This window comes from Aptenodytes patagonicus, chromosome 17 (assembly GCF_965638725.1).
Source record: "Aptenodytes patagonicus chromosome 17, bAptPat1.pri.cur, whole genome shotgun sequence".
Lineage (NCBI taxonomy): Eukaryota > Metazoa > Chordata > Aves > Sphenisciformes > Spheniscidae > Aptenodytes > Aptenodytes patagonicus.
The window spans coordinates 10,654,710-10,670,750 of NC_134965.1; the positions used below are offsets into that span (position 1 = coordinate 10,654,710).

At 36.3% G+C, this 16,041-nt stretch overlaps 1 protein-coding gene across 8 annotated transcripts in view; it reads right to left on the reverse strand.

Annotated features, from left to right (window-relative positions):
* Positions 1-16,041, reverse strand: part of BCAS3 (BCAS3 microtubule associated cell migration factor) — a 376,438-nt gene that overhangs the window by 271,094 nt on the left and 89,303 nt on the right. The window lies entirely within an intron of this gene.

The following is a 16,041-nucleotide window of genomic DNA, read 5'->3' on the forward strand; positions in this document are numbered from 1 at the left end:
GCATAGATACCATGCAATGTTAATATTATGCTTTGTAGGTTTTCAAATTACACGATCAGAGAGCTCGGTGGAACCGCGTTGACTTACAGTCGCTCCTTATTCAGTCCATACGCATTTCGCTCGGCATTTCGACCCTCCGCATGCTAACTGTATAGATTTCTATTCCACGGCAGCTCCCTTGCAAAAAGCAGTCGCGTACATATCTTGTTCAGATGTGACAAAGTTTGTGGTCCATGGTTTTATGAAACATATGACCTGACCTATGAACAGTAGCTTTATTTATACTCTCTTAACTCCTCTCTGAGGCTGATGCTAGTCAAAATAGAGCCAAATATTAGTGCTAGTAAGCCCATGTATACTTCCAAGTGTAAGACGTATGCCACAGTTACAGAATCCAGTCTCAAAAAAAACTTAATAAGAAAAATCTGATTTTAACAACAAAATTCGCCAAGAAGATAAACACGAGTACATAAAGATATCAAAAATATTTAAGTATAAAAAACCCCCAGCAAGTCAAAAGAAAGAAGAAAAATAAAAAATTATTTTGTGAATAAATAATTATCTATGACTGGAGATCTCTGTACACTGTAACACGCTTAGGACAATTATATATTTAATCTGAATATTTGGAGCTTGGGGTGGATGTATGGAAACTGTCAGACATTTACCGTGTCCAACAGATGGCTCAACAGTATGCTTTATATACTAAAAACTGTTCACCAGTTTCCAGCACGAACTGACTAAAGCTCATGGCCCAATAAATACTAAAACTTTATCAGGATGGGTTTCTCCCTCCCGAAACTAAGGACGCACACTGAGGGCAGCTGAATAAGTGAGGGCAAAAGATCAAAGGGAACAGACTCCCTTTTCTTTTAACCCTGCTTGTAATTCCTCCAAAAGGGATACAAATCCATAGCCACCACCATTACATTAGTGTTTTGGGGTTTGTTAGTTGCAGAGATTGCAGTAAACATTTTCACTGCTGAAACATATCACCCTGTTTTTCCCTTTTCATTGGAATAACAATGAAGTAAATGTTAGAGAGGGTAAAATCTTGACCTCCCCGAAGACTACGGAGCTTTTGCCACTAACTTCAATATGGGAAATAATTTTACCCTTTTTATACAGTTGTGCATCTTTAATCCAAAAAGAGGTTAACAGTGCCTGCTGTTCTGATATTAATATATTTTAGAATTATAAATCTATCATGTATCAAAACAGAGTACATTCAGCAATAGAGATACCCAAACAAATCAATGTTTACAAGTGTGCCCACACGCTTCTTCAATATATTCAGCACTATATTAAAGTTAACCTTATTAACTTACAAATTTGACAGATTTTAACAAAATGTAAAATTTCTATAAAAAGGTGTCCTTGTCCAAAACCAGGACAAAAGGTGACTAAATTTTCTACAAAAAGATGATCATAAAAAGGTGAATAAAGAACCATCCTTCAATAAAACTGTGAAATTTTCTGCAGTAGCATAGAAAGCAACCATGGATAATATTAGATTAGGACAATTGTACATTTTTAATGCTTAAAGAAACTAAGACCCTAATATTTCCTTTCTCTTAAAAATGAGGAATAGGAGACTACAAAAAATTGCTGAAACTGTTAGAAAAATTACAGAAACAGGACATACTGAAAAAGATAGGAGGCCTAAGACCATTCTCCTCAATGCCTCGTATCAAAGCAAGACTTTTTGGTAGTAATGAAAAAAGCTTATAAATGGTACATAGATGGAAATCAATTATTTACATATTACTTCTGTTTGCAGCAAAAGGTAGATTATGAAGCACAATGATTTAATCACACTTCTCCAGCAGTACAATACCTTCTTTGCACGAAGACATCAATTTGATAATGACAGAGAAACATTTCCTATCTTCTCCCCCCTCCTCAAATACCAGATCTTCAAAAGAGAAAACGGGCTCTATTCAAACCTGCTAGGAACTTCTACCACCAACTCCTACTTAATCCCGATTTGGGGATAAATTTCTTTGGCGATAATAGGTTATATGCTTAGATTTGAAGAAATATGAATGTGGAAGATTTCTAAAAAGTTAAGTAGCGATGGATTTAAGCTATTGGTAATCATATATTTCTGAAATTTAAGAATAGAATTAATGCACTGCAAATCACCATACTGGCCCTCTTTTAAATGCATTTCTTCCACCCAAGTGACATGATGCTGTATAGCACTGATTACAGTATTTCACAGGCATTTCTCCTCAGATTCAAGATCCTGTTCAGCACGCCTCCAGGGTTAAACTCATAGCAAACAAAGAATGATTTTATTTATGACTGTTTTTAAAATTGTAGTAATTATTTAACAGAGAATTTAAATTATCAAGAATTTCCTAAATTTTCAGTATATCCTAAGGTCTTCCACCTTCAGGTGGGAAATGCTCTAGAATTAGGCAAGTATTTCTACAAAATGAAAATTAGTTTCCTGTGGGGAGGCATTTAAGAAGAAAAAAAGAAGAACGTACACAAATGAAATTAAAAAGTTCAGAAGAGAACAGCATTGAAATTCTTTCACGAAAAGGGCACTCTCATTCATATCAACCTGGCTAATCATGATGAGGAGACAATTTTTTTTGCTGTCATTCAAAGCATACTTCATGTTAAAACAGACTAGATTTACACTTTTGATGCAAAAAAATTCCACTGCTGACACTTTCCCTTCACAAACCATAAAGCAATGCTAGCAAGCTACACATCATGAATTATTTCTCACCTTCTGCCCCAGCATATATGGTATAGAGACACAATCTTTGTAATTGCAATTCATCGAATATCATGCCATTACATTATTTTTAATACATTTGTCTTCAAAGGCAACAATTCAAGTTGAAAAACAAAAGTCAAAATAAATCGAGAAAAAGAAAATAATTATTCTGTCATTAAATAATTACAGCTCATTTTACTCTAGATGACACATCCAGGAGGGTGATGTTCCAGAATGAGATTAATCTTGCAAACTCGAGAAGAAAGTTGCAGTCACTATAAAAGTCCAAGCACAGCCGAGGTGCTGGTTGCAGCCATATCAGTGCTGCAATAAATTAGCTTATACAGCACTTGCCATTATAAAAGGTATCTCCAAACCTTAACTAATCTACATGTTTAATAAAAGACTGATTGTACACCTTAGGTAGGAAAAACAGAAAAAAAATTCTGTTAATCTGTGAGGCACTATCAGTGCTTCCCAACAATCAAATAAGGTATTTTTCTGCCCACTTGCTCTGATCAATGGGAACAACTTCTGCAGAGACATTCCAATTTAAACCTCTTTAACTATTAACTCAAGGCCACCATCACATTTCAATATAGAACATTTAAATAATCAGAGGAATTTCAGGTCCGTTAAAGGTGCAGTCAGGCATCCAAAGGGGTATACAGTTTAATCTGTTTTACTGCTGGCCCAACATTAATTTTCCCATTATTAATGGATGGAAAAGCTCTTTTGTAGCCAAGGAAGCGTAATTATTTAAAATTTTACATGTGTTGCACTTCACAGCTCTCAGCTGCTAAGCTGGCAGGAGTAACACTTCTGGAAAGCAGATCATTTATTTACCACATTTAAAAGAAAACTACCCATATATTTATAAAACAGCAGCCCTTTTTAGCTATTTACTGATTGTCTTATTTTAAAAGTTTCTCTCTTTGACATTAAAATTACCATAATTAAAGAACAACAAAAATCAAAGTACAAAAATGAACTGAATTTGACGTGTCATTTACTGGTTTCAGCAATGGATTAAGAATCAGGGATCCTGTGTAATATTCTTCTCTGGCACTGAGTTACTGCGTGACCTTGAGTGAGTAACAGCTTCTCAATCCTTCAATTTTCCTATAAATTAGCTTTCAGTCCCTAATGTTACAAGTTTGAAGTTCTTCCAGTTCATTTTCAACATACCCTTCTTTTTAACCCGTCCTCTTCTAATAAACGGGTTTGAAACTGTACCCATAGCTTTGATTTCTGCTCTTTGTTTTCTATACTGTTTGCAAACTTCTTTTCTATCCCCTCTCCCTTGCACTGCTGGAATTATGCCACTATTCATTCAGTCAATACCACAGCTTGAAAAGTCTCCCACTTGTTCACTGAGAACTCCTTTCTTCCTCTCTAAACCTATTTCTTTGGAATCCTTCTTACCACCTTGCCCTTAACTCCGTAAGGATCAAGTCTTACAACCTGTATCTTTCCTGTCTTACGTAGAAGCTATCTTGGTCCAAGAATGCATCCCATTCTGAACTTGCAAGGTAGCTGTATGAATTTACACTTTTCTACTCGACATATATATGTAATACATATTACTTATGTATATTAGAATGTACCTCCCCCTTCCCACCAATTTAAAAGTTGGTGCTACTGCCAAATTGAAGGTGTACTTAGCTACAGCTACAGTAATGTTTTACTTAATTATAGTATTTCCAGTTTGTTTTTAAGGGCTTGTACTGAAAAATACTGCATCTTTTGCTCCCCCTAAAGTGGTAAGCAGCCATGACAGAATCCTGTAGCTGGCGAACACTTCTATGAATACATTTAAGACACGTAGAAAAAAGCTTTTATTGAAAAATGCTGTCCTGAGGGAAGACCACCACTAAGCTTTTGTAACAAAATGTCCTTTTCAGAGGCTGTAAGTCTAGTTACTTGCCTTAATAAATTGGCAGCTAAAGCACAACCTCTAAAAAAAATTCAAATACAGGATAATTCTCATCTTTCCTAGCTACCCACAGCCACCTACTGGATTTTTTGTAGATGTAGTTCTTGACAATGAAGCCTTCCCTCCCCAGCCTGAGAAACAAGGCACAAACCTTATAGTAACAGTAACGAATGATTACGAGTTACACAAACTCCAAATAGATGCGCAAGCTTCTACTGTTAACCAGATTCCCAAAACAAATACGAATAATAGATACATTTATATGTATGCTCCCAGTAACAAGGAATGAAAGCAAAGAAATGAAAGCTCTGCTGCTCATCAGCAGTGTCCAACGCTATAGTCCAAGTCCAAACTGGCTAGTCCCAGATCAACAGCAAAAGTAAAAATCTGAAACTGGGAGGCCCTGCAGTCATGTAATAAGTTACTGGCTTGTACTATTACAGTTACTATGCAACTATGACTTTTTGAAGGAATTCATGTCAAAGGCTGTGCCAAATGCACCATACAAGAGAGAAAGGAGACAGCACATGCATCTGAACGGCAGCCTGCTATAACCACAGCGCCCGTAGCGCCTGGTTCTCCTGTGAAAACCCTGGCAGGACAGACGTTGGAAACCCCGTATGGAGAACAGGAAGCTACGACCAGTTCAGATTTCACCAATTATCACAGGTGAAAGAGGAATTAAGACCTAAGCACAGTTTCCCATTCTGCCTGTCTCAGTGAATAATTTTGTGAATTAGGCTAAGCTACTACATTAGTCTGCATAACTTGAGGCTTCTGTAGAAAGTGGAACTACAGAAGAGCACTGCAGTTCACATTGAAGATGGACAGAACAGTAACAGATGTCCTAGCATCCTCCAAAATCAAACTCGATTATTTGTATATCGTGACTCTCAGAATTAGTGGACATATCTAAAATTTAGGGCTAATTTCCCTATGCCTTACTTTATCTATAAATTGTGAAAATGACATATATATATATATTTTCACATTTCACTTATTCACACATATGCATCCTTAAGACCTTGTGACCAAAGACCATTACAGTAATCAGTATGAAGCCTGCAAAGTACCCTTCTGTGTAAAGGTTAAAAACAACAGATAAGATGTTAGTCCTGTGAAAGTCTGATTCATATAGTTTATTTTCAGCAAAGGATAGCCTTGTTCTGTTTCTCAGGATAAGCCAGAAGTTCTTCTTTCCTTGTGTAAGACTATCCCAATTCAATGGCACAGAAGAATACATAAAAATCAAAGGAAATATAGCCGTGTGATTAGCTGCCACAGTGGAGAGCTGGCATCCCTCTAAACGTTTGTAAGGAATGGTGCCAGCTTTAAGAACAAAAATTAACTGTCCCGAATTTCTATAAGGGCTGAGAAGTAAGTATCTCAGCAACCTGGCAGAAACACAGCTTACTGCTTGGAAAAATGCTACCAGAGTTCAACTGGAGGTGGGGGATTTTACTTCAGACACCGAGGTTATTCACCCTAACACCCACTTACAGAACTGCTGCATGAACCCAGCAGCCAGAAAGCGTGGAGATTTCTCAGTTTTATAAAGCACATTCTCTTCTTGCCTCACCGCCACTGACTCCACCACAATCCTGACTGAGACAATTTATGCCACTAAAACATACACATTAACTGCAACAGTCAACAAATGGCATTTCTACCTAATTTTCATAGGAAATTCTCCTTCTGCAGCATATGCCAAGGCGTAGCCCAGTGTAAAATACAAGTGGGCTGTAACCTGCATTCTGTCTTACGAAGCTGGTATTGTTTAAAAAAAAAAAAGGTAAAAAAAAAGCTAGTGTTGCCTGGGAGGGAAGGCAGCACCTACACATACAGCACATGCTGCCCGAGTGCATTCCTGCAGCACCCTTCATTTGTGGGACTGCTGTTAAAACTGTGATCCCACAACGCGTATGTCAGGGAGAGCAAGTGATATAAAACATACCTTCCTTTGCAAGCTAGAGAGGATCTGGCCTTCCCTCCCCTCTATAGGGAGAGGAGAAAAACTTATTGACCCATGCACTAGATAAATGAACAGACTATCCATTAACAAGTGAATTGCACAGAATGAAATTATGTTAGAGACAATAAAATGAATATGACTTTAAAGTGTTCATTAAAACTGTCACCAACCATCTAAAATTTAACCTATAAACCACAGCTATCATCCAGATATACAAAAAGCTTGCCAAAAAACACGATTAACCTGTGCAATGATCAATAATTTTGACATACAGTAAATTTTGTTTTTAATTGGAATACCTACAATTGATTATGAAATATTCTCCTAGACGTGAGAAGAAAAGAAACCAGCTAAGTTTGGTCACACATTTGTTAGCTAAAAACTTTAGTGTTGGAGAACATCTAGGTATCAGTGACAAAAATCTCCTTAACTAGAAAGCACCTTCTTAAGCAAAGAGGCAGAAGTTTTACAATCACAAAATACATTATTTCCATTTAAAAACTTGATTGCATCAGTATCTTCACTGTTTTTATTGGAATCAAAATCTCAAACCTGGAAAGTAAAAATCATAATTTATTAGTTACTCCTTGATACACGATTCAACTTCCTTTTCTCTTTCAGTATCTCTAGGAAAAGGCAGCCTTTGGGTAAAATGCACATTTATTTGTTGTGTCAAAGCTAGTCCAATCAATAACTCAAGTTAACCTAAAAAAGAATATAAATCCTAGAAAATCCCAATTTTATGACCCTAAACCATACCAAATAAACAGAATCCATGTGTCAGCTACAACACTGACTACAAATACTGAGAAATAAGTTCCTTTTTCAGCTAATCTTCTCAAGAATTGTCGCACATGAGCCACATTTTGTAGACAAAAGATACTACTGTAGGCAATATATTTTAATGCCTTAAAAAATAATAATAAAGGTAGAGACGGAATGAAAAAACAGGGGGGTTGGTTATTTCCAGGCCTGTTGATAACATTTGCTATAGCAAGATGAGCAGCTGGTCTAGATTCAAAGGCTAAACCAACTGTTTCCTGTCACATTCAACAGCCCAGCATCATTTAAAGGCTTAGTATTAGGAGGAAGGTGGACAGAAATTCTGTAACTTCTATCACTGTGTAATCTGTGTTAAACCTTTGAGGTATGTTACTTTCAAAATCCAGATAATTGACTTTTTACCTTCTTTGAAATACTAGTAAGAAATGTCTATATATTAAAAATACATACATTCCTAAAAAGTTAAAATAAAAAAATGATACTTTTAGCTTCACTGTTTATAAAACTTAATGAAGCTTGACATGTCTATAAAATTTTCTCTTTTCCTAGAGGGTGGAGGGGAAGCTTACAGTTTACCATGAAATTCAGCTAACAGAAATGGTAAATATAAGGTAAAAACCTATCTGTCTGGAACTGATTTCTGAAATACTGATCTTATTTCCTTCCTTATGGATTCTATTTTTATTGTATTACCTATGGCTGTACAGAACTTGCACAAGTGTGGACAACAATGTATTTAGCAACTAATATTCAGCTTTAGCACAAATAAAATGTCTATAATTTGCTTTAAAATGTGGTAAAGACAAGACAGTTTACTAAAATAAAACTACAGCCCCATAGACTCTAAAATTACTCTTAAAAGCACGTATAACAATTTCTATAGTATGACTAGATGTGTATAATTTACACATAAGTTGGTTTTAATTATCACAGTTCATAAAGGCCTTTATACCTTAGATCTGTCAAAATGAAGAGAGGAATTCTGTTCGTTTTTAACACAGTAAAAAAATCTATGAGGATCCTCCCTTCTGGCCTCCTAAAACTAAGATCCTTTAAGCATGTCCAGTTTGCTCCAAGAACTAAAAAGCAGATTCCAGGATGCTTATCAGTTGTGTGATTTACAGACATTGTACTTTGAAAAGTCTCACCAATCGTGACTCCGTTTCAAGACTGAAGGGACTACCTCACACCACCCATATCGAGTCTTGTCCAACTCGCAGGACTAAGCCGTAGCGCTCCCTGCCAACATCATAAATGCTGCCATTAAAATATTTGTTTTAATTCTGACCTCAGAGTCACAGCTAATAAACAAGAAAGGCAACGAGAAATTGAAAAACAAACTAAATGCAGCTGTTGGACTGGACATTTCACAACTGTTTAACTGCATCCTTTAATTTCACTTCTATGAATAGAAGCCATACACCACAGCTTGCATGCCAGCTAGTCAACCAAGCAGTATTTTCTTCTGAGTTCATTTTGCAGTGTTATTCTGTCATGTAAATTTTACTGTATTTTTAACTTTTCCTTTGAGATGCTGTCTGCAAACAATGGCTAACTATTTGCTGGTGGTTTCTCATTAGAACACGTACTAGCAACGGACAGCATTTGTATCATTTTTCCATCATCTTCCTCACACACAAGAGGAACAGAATTTTTTGTGTATGTATAATACATGTTTTGTGTGTCAGTACAGAGCCCATTTAAATATATCCAGTGACCAGATGATTAATGTTTTAGAAACTATGCATTACAAAAATCACACGAAAGAACTAGATACAGAGGAGTGAAACGTAAAGCTTATGCTATTCTACGGACTTCCCAAAACTTCCTCATATATAAAAACAAAAGTATTTTTTAAATGTGTCTTTACAACAATCAATGAAAATACTTTCCAAGAATGCATTGGATTACAAATACTAATTAGGTAGAGAATCAGGAACCTGAACATACTTGAAAGAAATCCATTTAGAAAAGGGAAAAAGGAGGCCACATACTTTCAAAATTGTAGATACAAATAAAGAATCAGGACAGTACGAAAACCAGAATTTCCAATTTATTATGGAATATATTCCTTGAGTATGGAGGAAAACACACATAATTTTATTTTGCAAAAAAAATATAGCACATTGCTGTGTTTTTCAAATAGGTAATGATCCTCCCCTTCTCAGTGTTCAGGTTTGGTATGTGGAAAGATAAGAAATACCACCTCACAGCCCTCCAAAACGAAACACTTTGTTTCCTTTACGTGTGGGAGGCATATTTTCATTTTTTTTTAAAAAATGAAAATCAATAACCATTTCTTTTAAACATGTGGAAATTCAACTTCCAAATAATATATGCCGTTAGAGCTTTATATTGAAATGTCTTAAAACCACCAAACAAACAAAAAACCAAAAAGAGGAAGCAGACCTAACGCCTCCCAAATCACACTGAAGTCTTAATTCTCAGCACCATCTCAGTTCAGGGTATTTGCATCCACAACTTTGCTCGAGTCCCAAGACCTTACGTGAAAGTAAAACCGTGAATACTTTGGACCCATATTAAAAGGAACAGCAATAAACCAAAACATTTGAATGAAGCCGTATACAGAAATTTCCGTAACAGATCATGCCAGAGGTCTGTGTAGCCCAGTGTATTTATTGACTTCAGCAACAGTGACTGGCAATCATCTCTGTGTCTACGATGGAAGAGGGAACAAAGTGAATTAGTTTTAATGGACTACGGCTGACATCAGAACTGGTGAGGTTTTTTCCTCCTTTCTAAATCACAGCATCTAATACAACATAATGAAAAACGAGGATGTTTGTATGGTTCCTTCAGTCTCCGGTCTAGACACTCTCTAGTTTAGACTAATCCAGTTTACCATTGAGCAACTGATTCTAATTGGTAACATTTAATCCTTCCCCTTCCCTCTCCCCATTTCAGACCCTGCATACACTTACAGTTCCTGGCAGACTATCATCAATGTTAAAAGCTTCGAGGCTTTTCTGTAAACATCTTAAATTAAGTAACCCCCTATGGTGTATTCCTTCCTTTTGTGAACTTCCAAAATTTAGTCCAGGGCACCTTCATCCAGAGTTTACATAATAAGCTTTTGTCAATTTACATTACATAGCAGACAGGATTCTTCTGCAATACTATAATGACTATGACATTCTGCAAACTGTTTGTACCTGGGGTTTTTATTATATAAATATATATAGATAAATGTAGATAAATATATTATATACATATAAAAGTTTAAAGCCTCCTAATGACAAATTCTTGCATAACGTTGCATTGACAGAAAAACATCTTCATGACCAAGAAAATATTTACCAAAATTTTTTATCCTGGCTACATTTTAATTATGGTAAAAATTCAACCATAATACAGACCTTGGTGTCAATACTGCTGTTTTATGTTATATAACAGAAAATTGTTACTGGTTGTACAATTGTTACTGATTGTACGTAACTGACATTTCTAAATATCTTACTTTTATAGCATGGAAAAGGCCAAATTGCCATTCCAAGAAATGGTGGAAGGCTATATTGTCCTGTAAGCCACAGTAACAGAGTAGGTAAGTTCATCAAAAAAAAGGAAATCATGCAGGTGACATTATCTGCAACTCAGTTCAGCTAACAACATCCTAGATTATTTTTGGGTGGCCAAGATGTATTGACTGTAATCCCATAAAGACAGGCCTTGTTCCTGGACGCAATCTAAAGGTACCAAGTTTTTCTTCAAAAAAAAAAAAAAGGAACCAGGAAAAACACAAAGCATAGGTTTGGGAGCATATCTACACAGACGCAGTCTGAAAAATTAATCTAAATTACCTAATGTGAATTAGTAAACAGCAGTAAGTTTTTGTCAGGACACTCTGTCCACAGTAAGTTGGCCTTCAATTCATCCAAAACTGAATACTCAAGCTAAAACAAATCAAGCCAATGTTCACGCTAAGTAAAAGCATCCACACAAAAGCTTAATGTGATTTTCATTTAAGAAGTGAATTAATGTAACTGTTCTTGGAGTCTCTTTGTAAGTATAAGCCTCTTGTTTCCACTACATCAATATACATTAATAAAGTCCCCAGTCTATTAATATTACTTCACTTCCTTGTATTATTTATTCTCGTCTTGAAAAGTTTTAATAAAAGGCTTAAAGTCTTTCTAAAAGTTAGAAGCCGCCTTCCTTTGTTCAGAAATGAAAGCGTGGACATGGTGCTCTTAACTGTCTGCAGCAGCTGCTTTGCACAGACAATCAGATGGGTGTTCAAATATGAACTAAATATTCTCAGAACGCAGCTCATTTCCCTCGCAATGGTTTCTGTATACCCAAGAGATGTGACTTTCTTCTTAGATGTGGATCCGTCTTGATTAGGTTGCAGAAATATTATTGTTCTCCCTATCAACTACAAAACTGTGCTGTACTCAAAAGACATTCGGCGATTGCCATTCGAAAGACTCTGCATATCTGCAGCTCCCAGTCTACAGTCTACCAGCCACAGCTCCCTGCAAAATTCATCCACTTTGTTGGCCATTTCCAAGCTGCATTAATTATTCTGCTGGCAGGAGCCCATTTCTGGTCATCACCTGCACCGGGGCCCCACAGCTCCTTCCTCTTACATGCCAGTATCCTTGCCACATACTGTGGTGCAAGCATCACTCCATGGGGAGGGGTTGTGGTAAAAAATAAATAAATACTATGTGTATGCATTACTTATTAAGCGAATATACTGCAAAATCAGATCCCTTTTTCCTGTTAATATACAGCATCTCTTCCATGGCACTTGGCAATGCTAAATTATTCCTATAACATTTATTTAATTTATTCAATATTGGATGGATGTCTAAGAATCAAAACACGAGTGCTTCAGAAGAGGGACCTTAACGTCATGTAAGTCACAAAAGTCACTGGCACATATAGCATTATATAAATAAACCATGATTTTGACATAAAGTGTAAGAAAAACTGTGTCTGTTTCCTATGGAAGAAGAGGATACATTAAATACTCATATTCTAGCAATTGAAAAAAACCCCAACAAAACAAATAACAGTGCCAAGTCACCTGAACGTGAAACTTGGAATCAGATTTAAGCACACTTCCAAAACCAGACCAAGAACCTTACATAGGAAGCGTGCCCACCAGCCAGAAGAAACAGTCACCAAAGCTGACAACACAACTGGCAAGGAGAACAGATTAAGGAGGCTCACACCATAATTTTTATTTTTACCACTAGAATAAGGACCAAGTTAGCATTTCATGTCTGTTTCTCAAAGATTCAATCAGCAACAAATGGCAAAGGAGCACCAGTTCTTTTTCGCTTTTATTGAAGTACTACATACCTTACCTATTAAAATGAAAAATGTTAAGCAGAGAGGCAATAACAATATATGCAGAGACCCGGCTTTTAGAAATTCCATAGGACTAAGGGATTTTGTGGATGAGATGCCTAGCCGCAAGTTTTCAGCTGTTGTACAAACGCTCCCCTCCCCTTCCCTCCCCTCCACCCCCCCAAAAAACCCTAGCAACCCACTCCCCATAGTAAACCATCACAACTTTTTTTGAAAACTAAAATTTGATGTGCACAGGAAAAAACAGAAAAACTACCAGGAACTGCAGTTTCTCCTTTGTTTCTTTTTTTTTTTTCCTTTCTAATGGTAAACATGATTTGCTATATGTCTTAGACTGAGACTTTTTAGTCACCCTAAAATCAACTGACTCGGAAGCAAGCTTTTATTAACATAAGGGTCTGGGAGAGGTATACAGGGACATGCTAGGCAGCATTTAAAAAAAACCCAAAACAACTATGGTGCCCCTTCAGTATACTCAGAAATTATATTTCAAGTTTGTTATTTTATTATTCAACCAGATTTTCAGAGTAGCCTTAGATCTAATACAAAAAAAGCTAACTGTATGCCAAGTTTCTTCTTTCTTCAAATACCTCAAAAATGGAAAAGGAAAAAAATTCAATAGATTTGCCTTGAATTTAAACAAAAGGTAGACCTAATGTCAGCAAAAGTCACTGTAGAAATGTCTACGCAGCACAATGAAATGCTGTGCAGAGACACCCCTGCTTGTTCTTTCATGATTTTGCCTTGTAATGCAGCTAATGTAAAAGGCTGTGTGTACAGCAAGCTCTCCTGGCCAACTAACCGGCTCGGAACTCCACATAGACTGTTTACCTTGCTGGGAGGAAAAAAACACCCCCAAAGCCTCAAAACCAAAGCAAAACAAAAAAAACCCAAAACAACAAAAAAGACACCTTCCACATCAGCAAGAGCCCTGCCATTGTTTGCAACAGACTTTCAATCAGGCCCATAATAACTTAACGTATCTTGGACGCTCTAAGTGCACTAAAGGATTTCTTCTTGGTTTCAAAAAGAAAGATTAGGGAAAAATATGACTGCCATTGACTGACATTAGCGAGTGTCCTCCCTTCCCATTGGATTGTTTTCTGATAATCCTACAATGAAGCAATACATTACCCCTTCCCAGGAGCCATTCTCACAATGATACCCATAAATTCTGTACTGCTATTTTATCACAATTAACTTATCCCTAGCAAGCTCCTTGTTCAGTATGAAAACATGCACAGCAGAAACCTAAAAAATGTATCTTACTGGCAACAGATACCTTTAAAATACAGCTTAAAGTGGCTGTCACGCTCTTCTACTGGTTTACTACACCAAAGTCATATATACCCATTTTCCATATCCATTGACCTTCAGTGGTTTCCAGTGTCAGTGGTGGCTTTTAGATTTTTTTCAAACAATCCTGTAAGTTTTTTTACAGACCTGAATACCTGTGGAGCTCATGGGCCCTTGGGATGAGACATGATGAAATTAAGCTATCTGTGCAGCCATAGAGAATAAAATAGTTCACTGAAACAGATCAGTGTTCCCTGTCTGCCTTTATAGCAGAAGTTTGTAGTTGCTATGTTCTAGTGCAGCATCGCAGACACTGCTTGAAACGATGAGTAAAAGTGTTTTTTCACTACAACCAGCCAATAGACCAAGCCAGTATCAAAAGCCACCTCTTGTTTTGTTCTGCTTTGTAATGAGATCAGATTGATTGGCAATATACCACTATATAATGGATTAAGATGATGCTACTTACAACACTGGCTTCAAACAAAATTCTGCCTTGATGTTAAATAAAGAATACAGAATCCTGTGTTAAGTGCTGCTTTCATACTGTAGGCAGCCGAGGCAATAGTTTTCAACTGTTTTGATATTGCTGTACCCAGAACATGGGGTATGATTCAATACCTTGCTGTGAATCATCCCTCCTGTAGATATCTTATAACATACGTAATTTACAATCAGTCAGAAATAACACCAATTAGAAAAAGCATTTTGTCATTAAGTATCTTATTGCACCATTAGATCTAAGGTAACAGTCTGCTATATCATATACAAAGGATTGTAATTTTAGTACCGGAGCAAACCAAAAGAACTTGATTATAATACAAGTAATCCAATATGCAAATATATCCTTCAATTTAAAAAAGAACAAGTTAAATTGCTTTTGCATAAACATTGTTTCCCTTGAATTTATACTATCATAAAAATTGTCTTAAGGAGGCATTTAATTAGCCTCTATAAAGCATTCTAATTTAAGCAGCTGTATTTATTTCACTTAATTAGCATTGCTCAACTCTAGGTATTATCTTTCTACCAGAGTACGAAGCAAAAATATTACTCTTCTGGAATTGGCATAGTTGATTCTCAGTTAAATGCACCGAGTTCCACAAAACATTCTCTTAAGTATCAGATGAAAATTCAGCCAGATGAGAATACATTTTTTTATGTCAAAAACTCACAGTGAAAATGCTGTGAACTGCACACTTAAAGAGTTCTGACATAACAGATGGGATGTCAGAATAAGACCAACTGGTCAGTAAAAGTGAAAACATAAATTTAGTTTTATTCTTTGAAATGTGACTTCAACCCCAGGATCTTCATGGCATTTGCTACATTTTAGAAACCGTTAATTTAGGCAAGTGGAAGCTTTTGATGCGCTGGCCATTTCGCTGACTACTACTGCAATCAACCAAAACATTTTTTTTTGCTGTCTATAGGTAGAATAATAAACATGTTAATTGTCAAATGAATAAGATTTATTAACAGACGAGATCTGTAGTAATCTCTGCTGCCCACAGTCATTGTTCATTTATAAGGAAGAAGGAGAGGAATAGATACTTTTGAGGAGTTTCTTAAAAGTATTTTCAGATTATAGTTGATTTCACTCAGAAGAAAGAGGACAGAATTGCAAGCTTTTCATCAACAAAAAACATAATGGCAGTGTAAGTTACTTTAAAAACAGTGCCAGTGAAATGACTCATTTTATTTTCGTATTTACAGAGGAGTACAATTTAATACACATGCTGATCCTCTGGATACCTGCATATCAGAACATCTGGATGCCTGGGTCTGGCAGGATACCCAGAAGAAGAGAAATTCCTTAGGACTACTGCTACATCTGAAGCAGTAGACAATCTTCTCACATATACCATAGTATAACAGTTGCTTAAGTTTGAAATTTCCAGAAAAGACAAATTAACTGGTGTATGACACATTCAACACTCAACAGAGCCGGTCAAAAGTCCTAGTAGCACCTAGTAGATATTT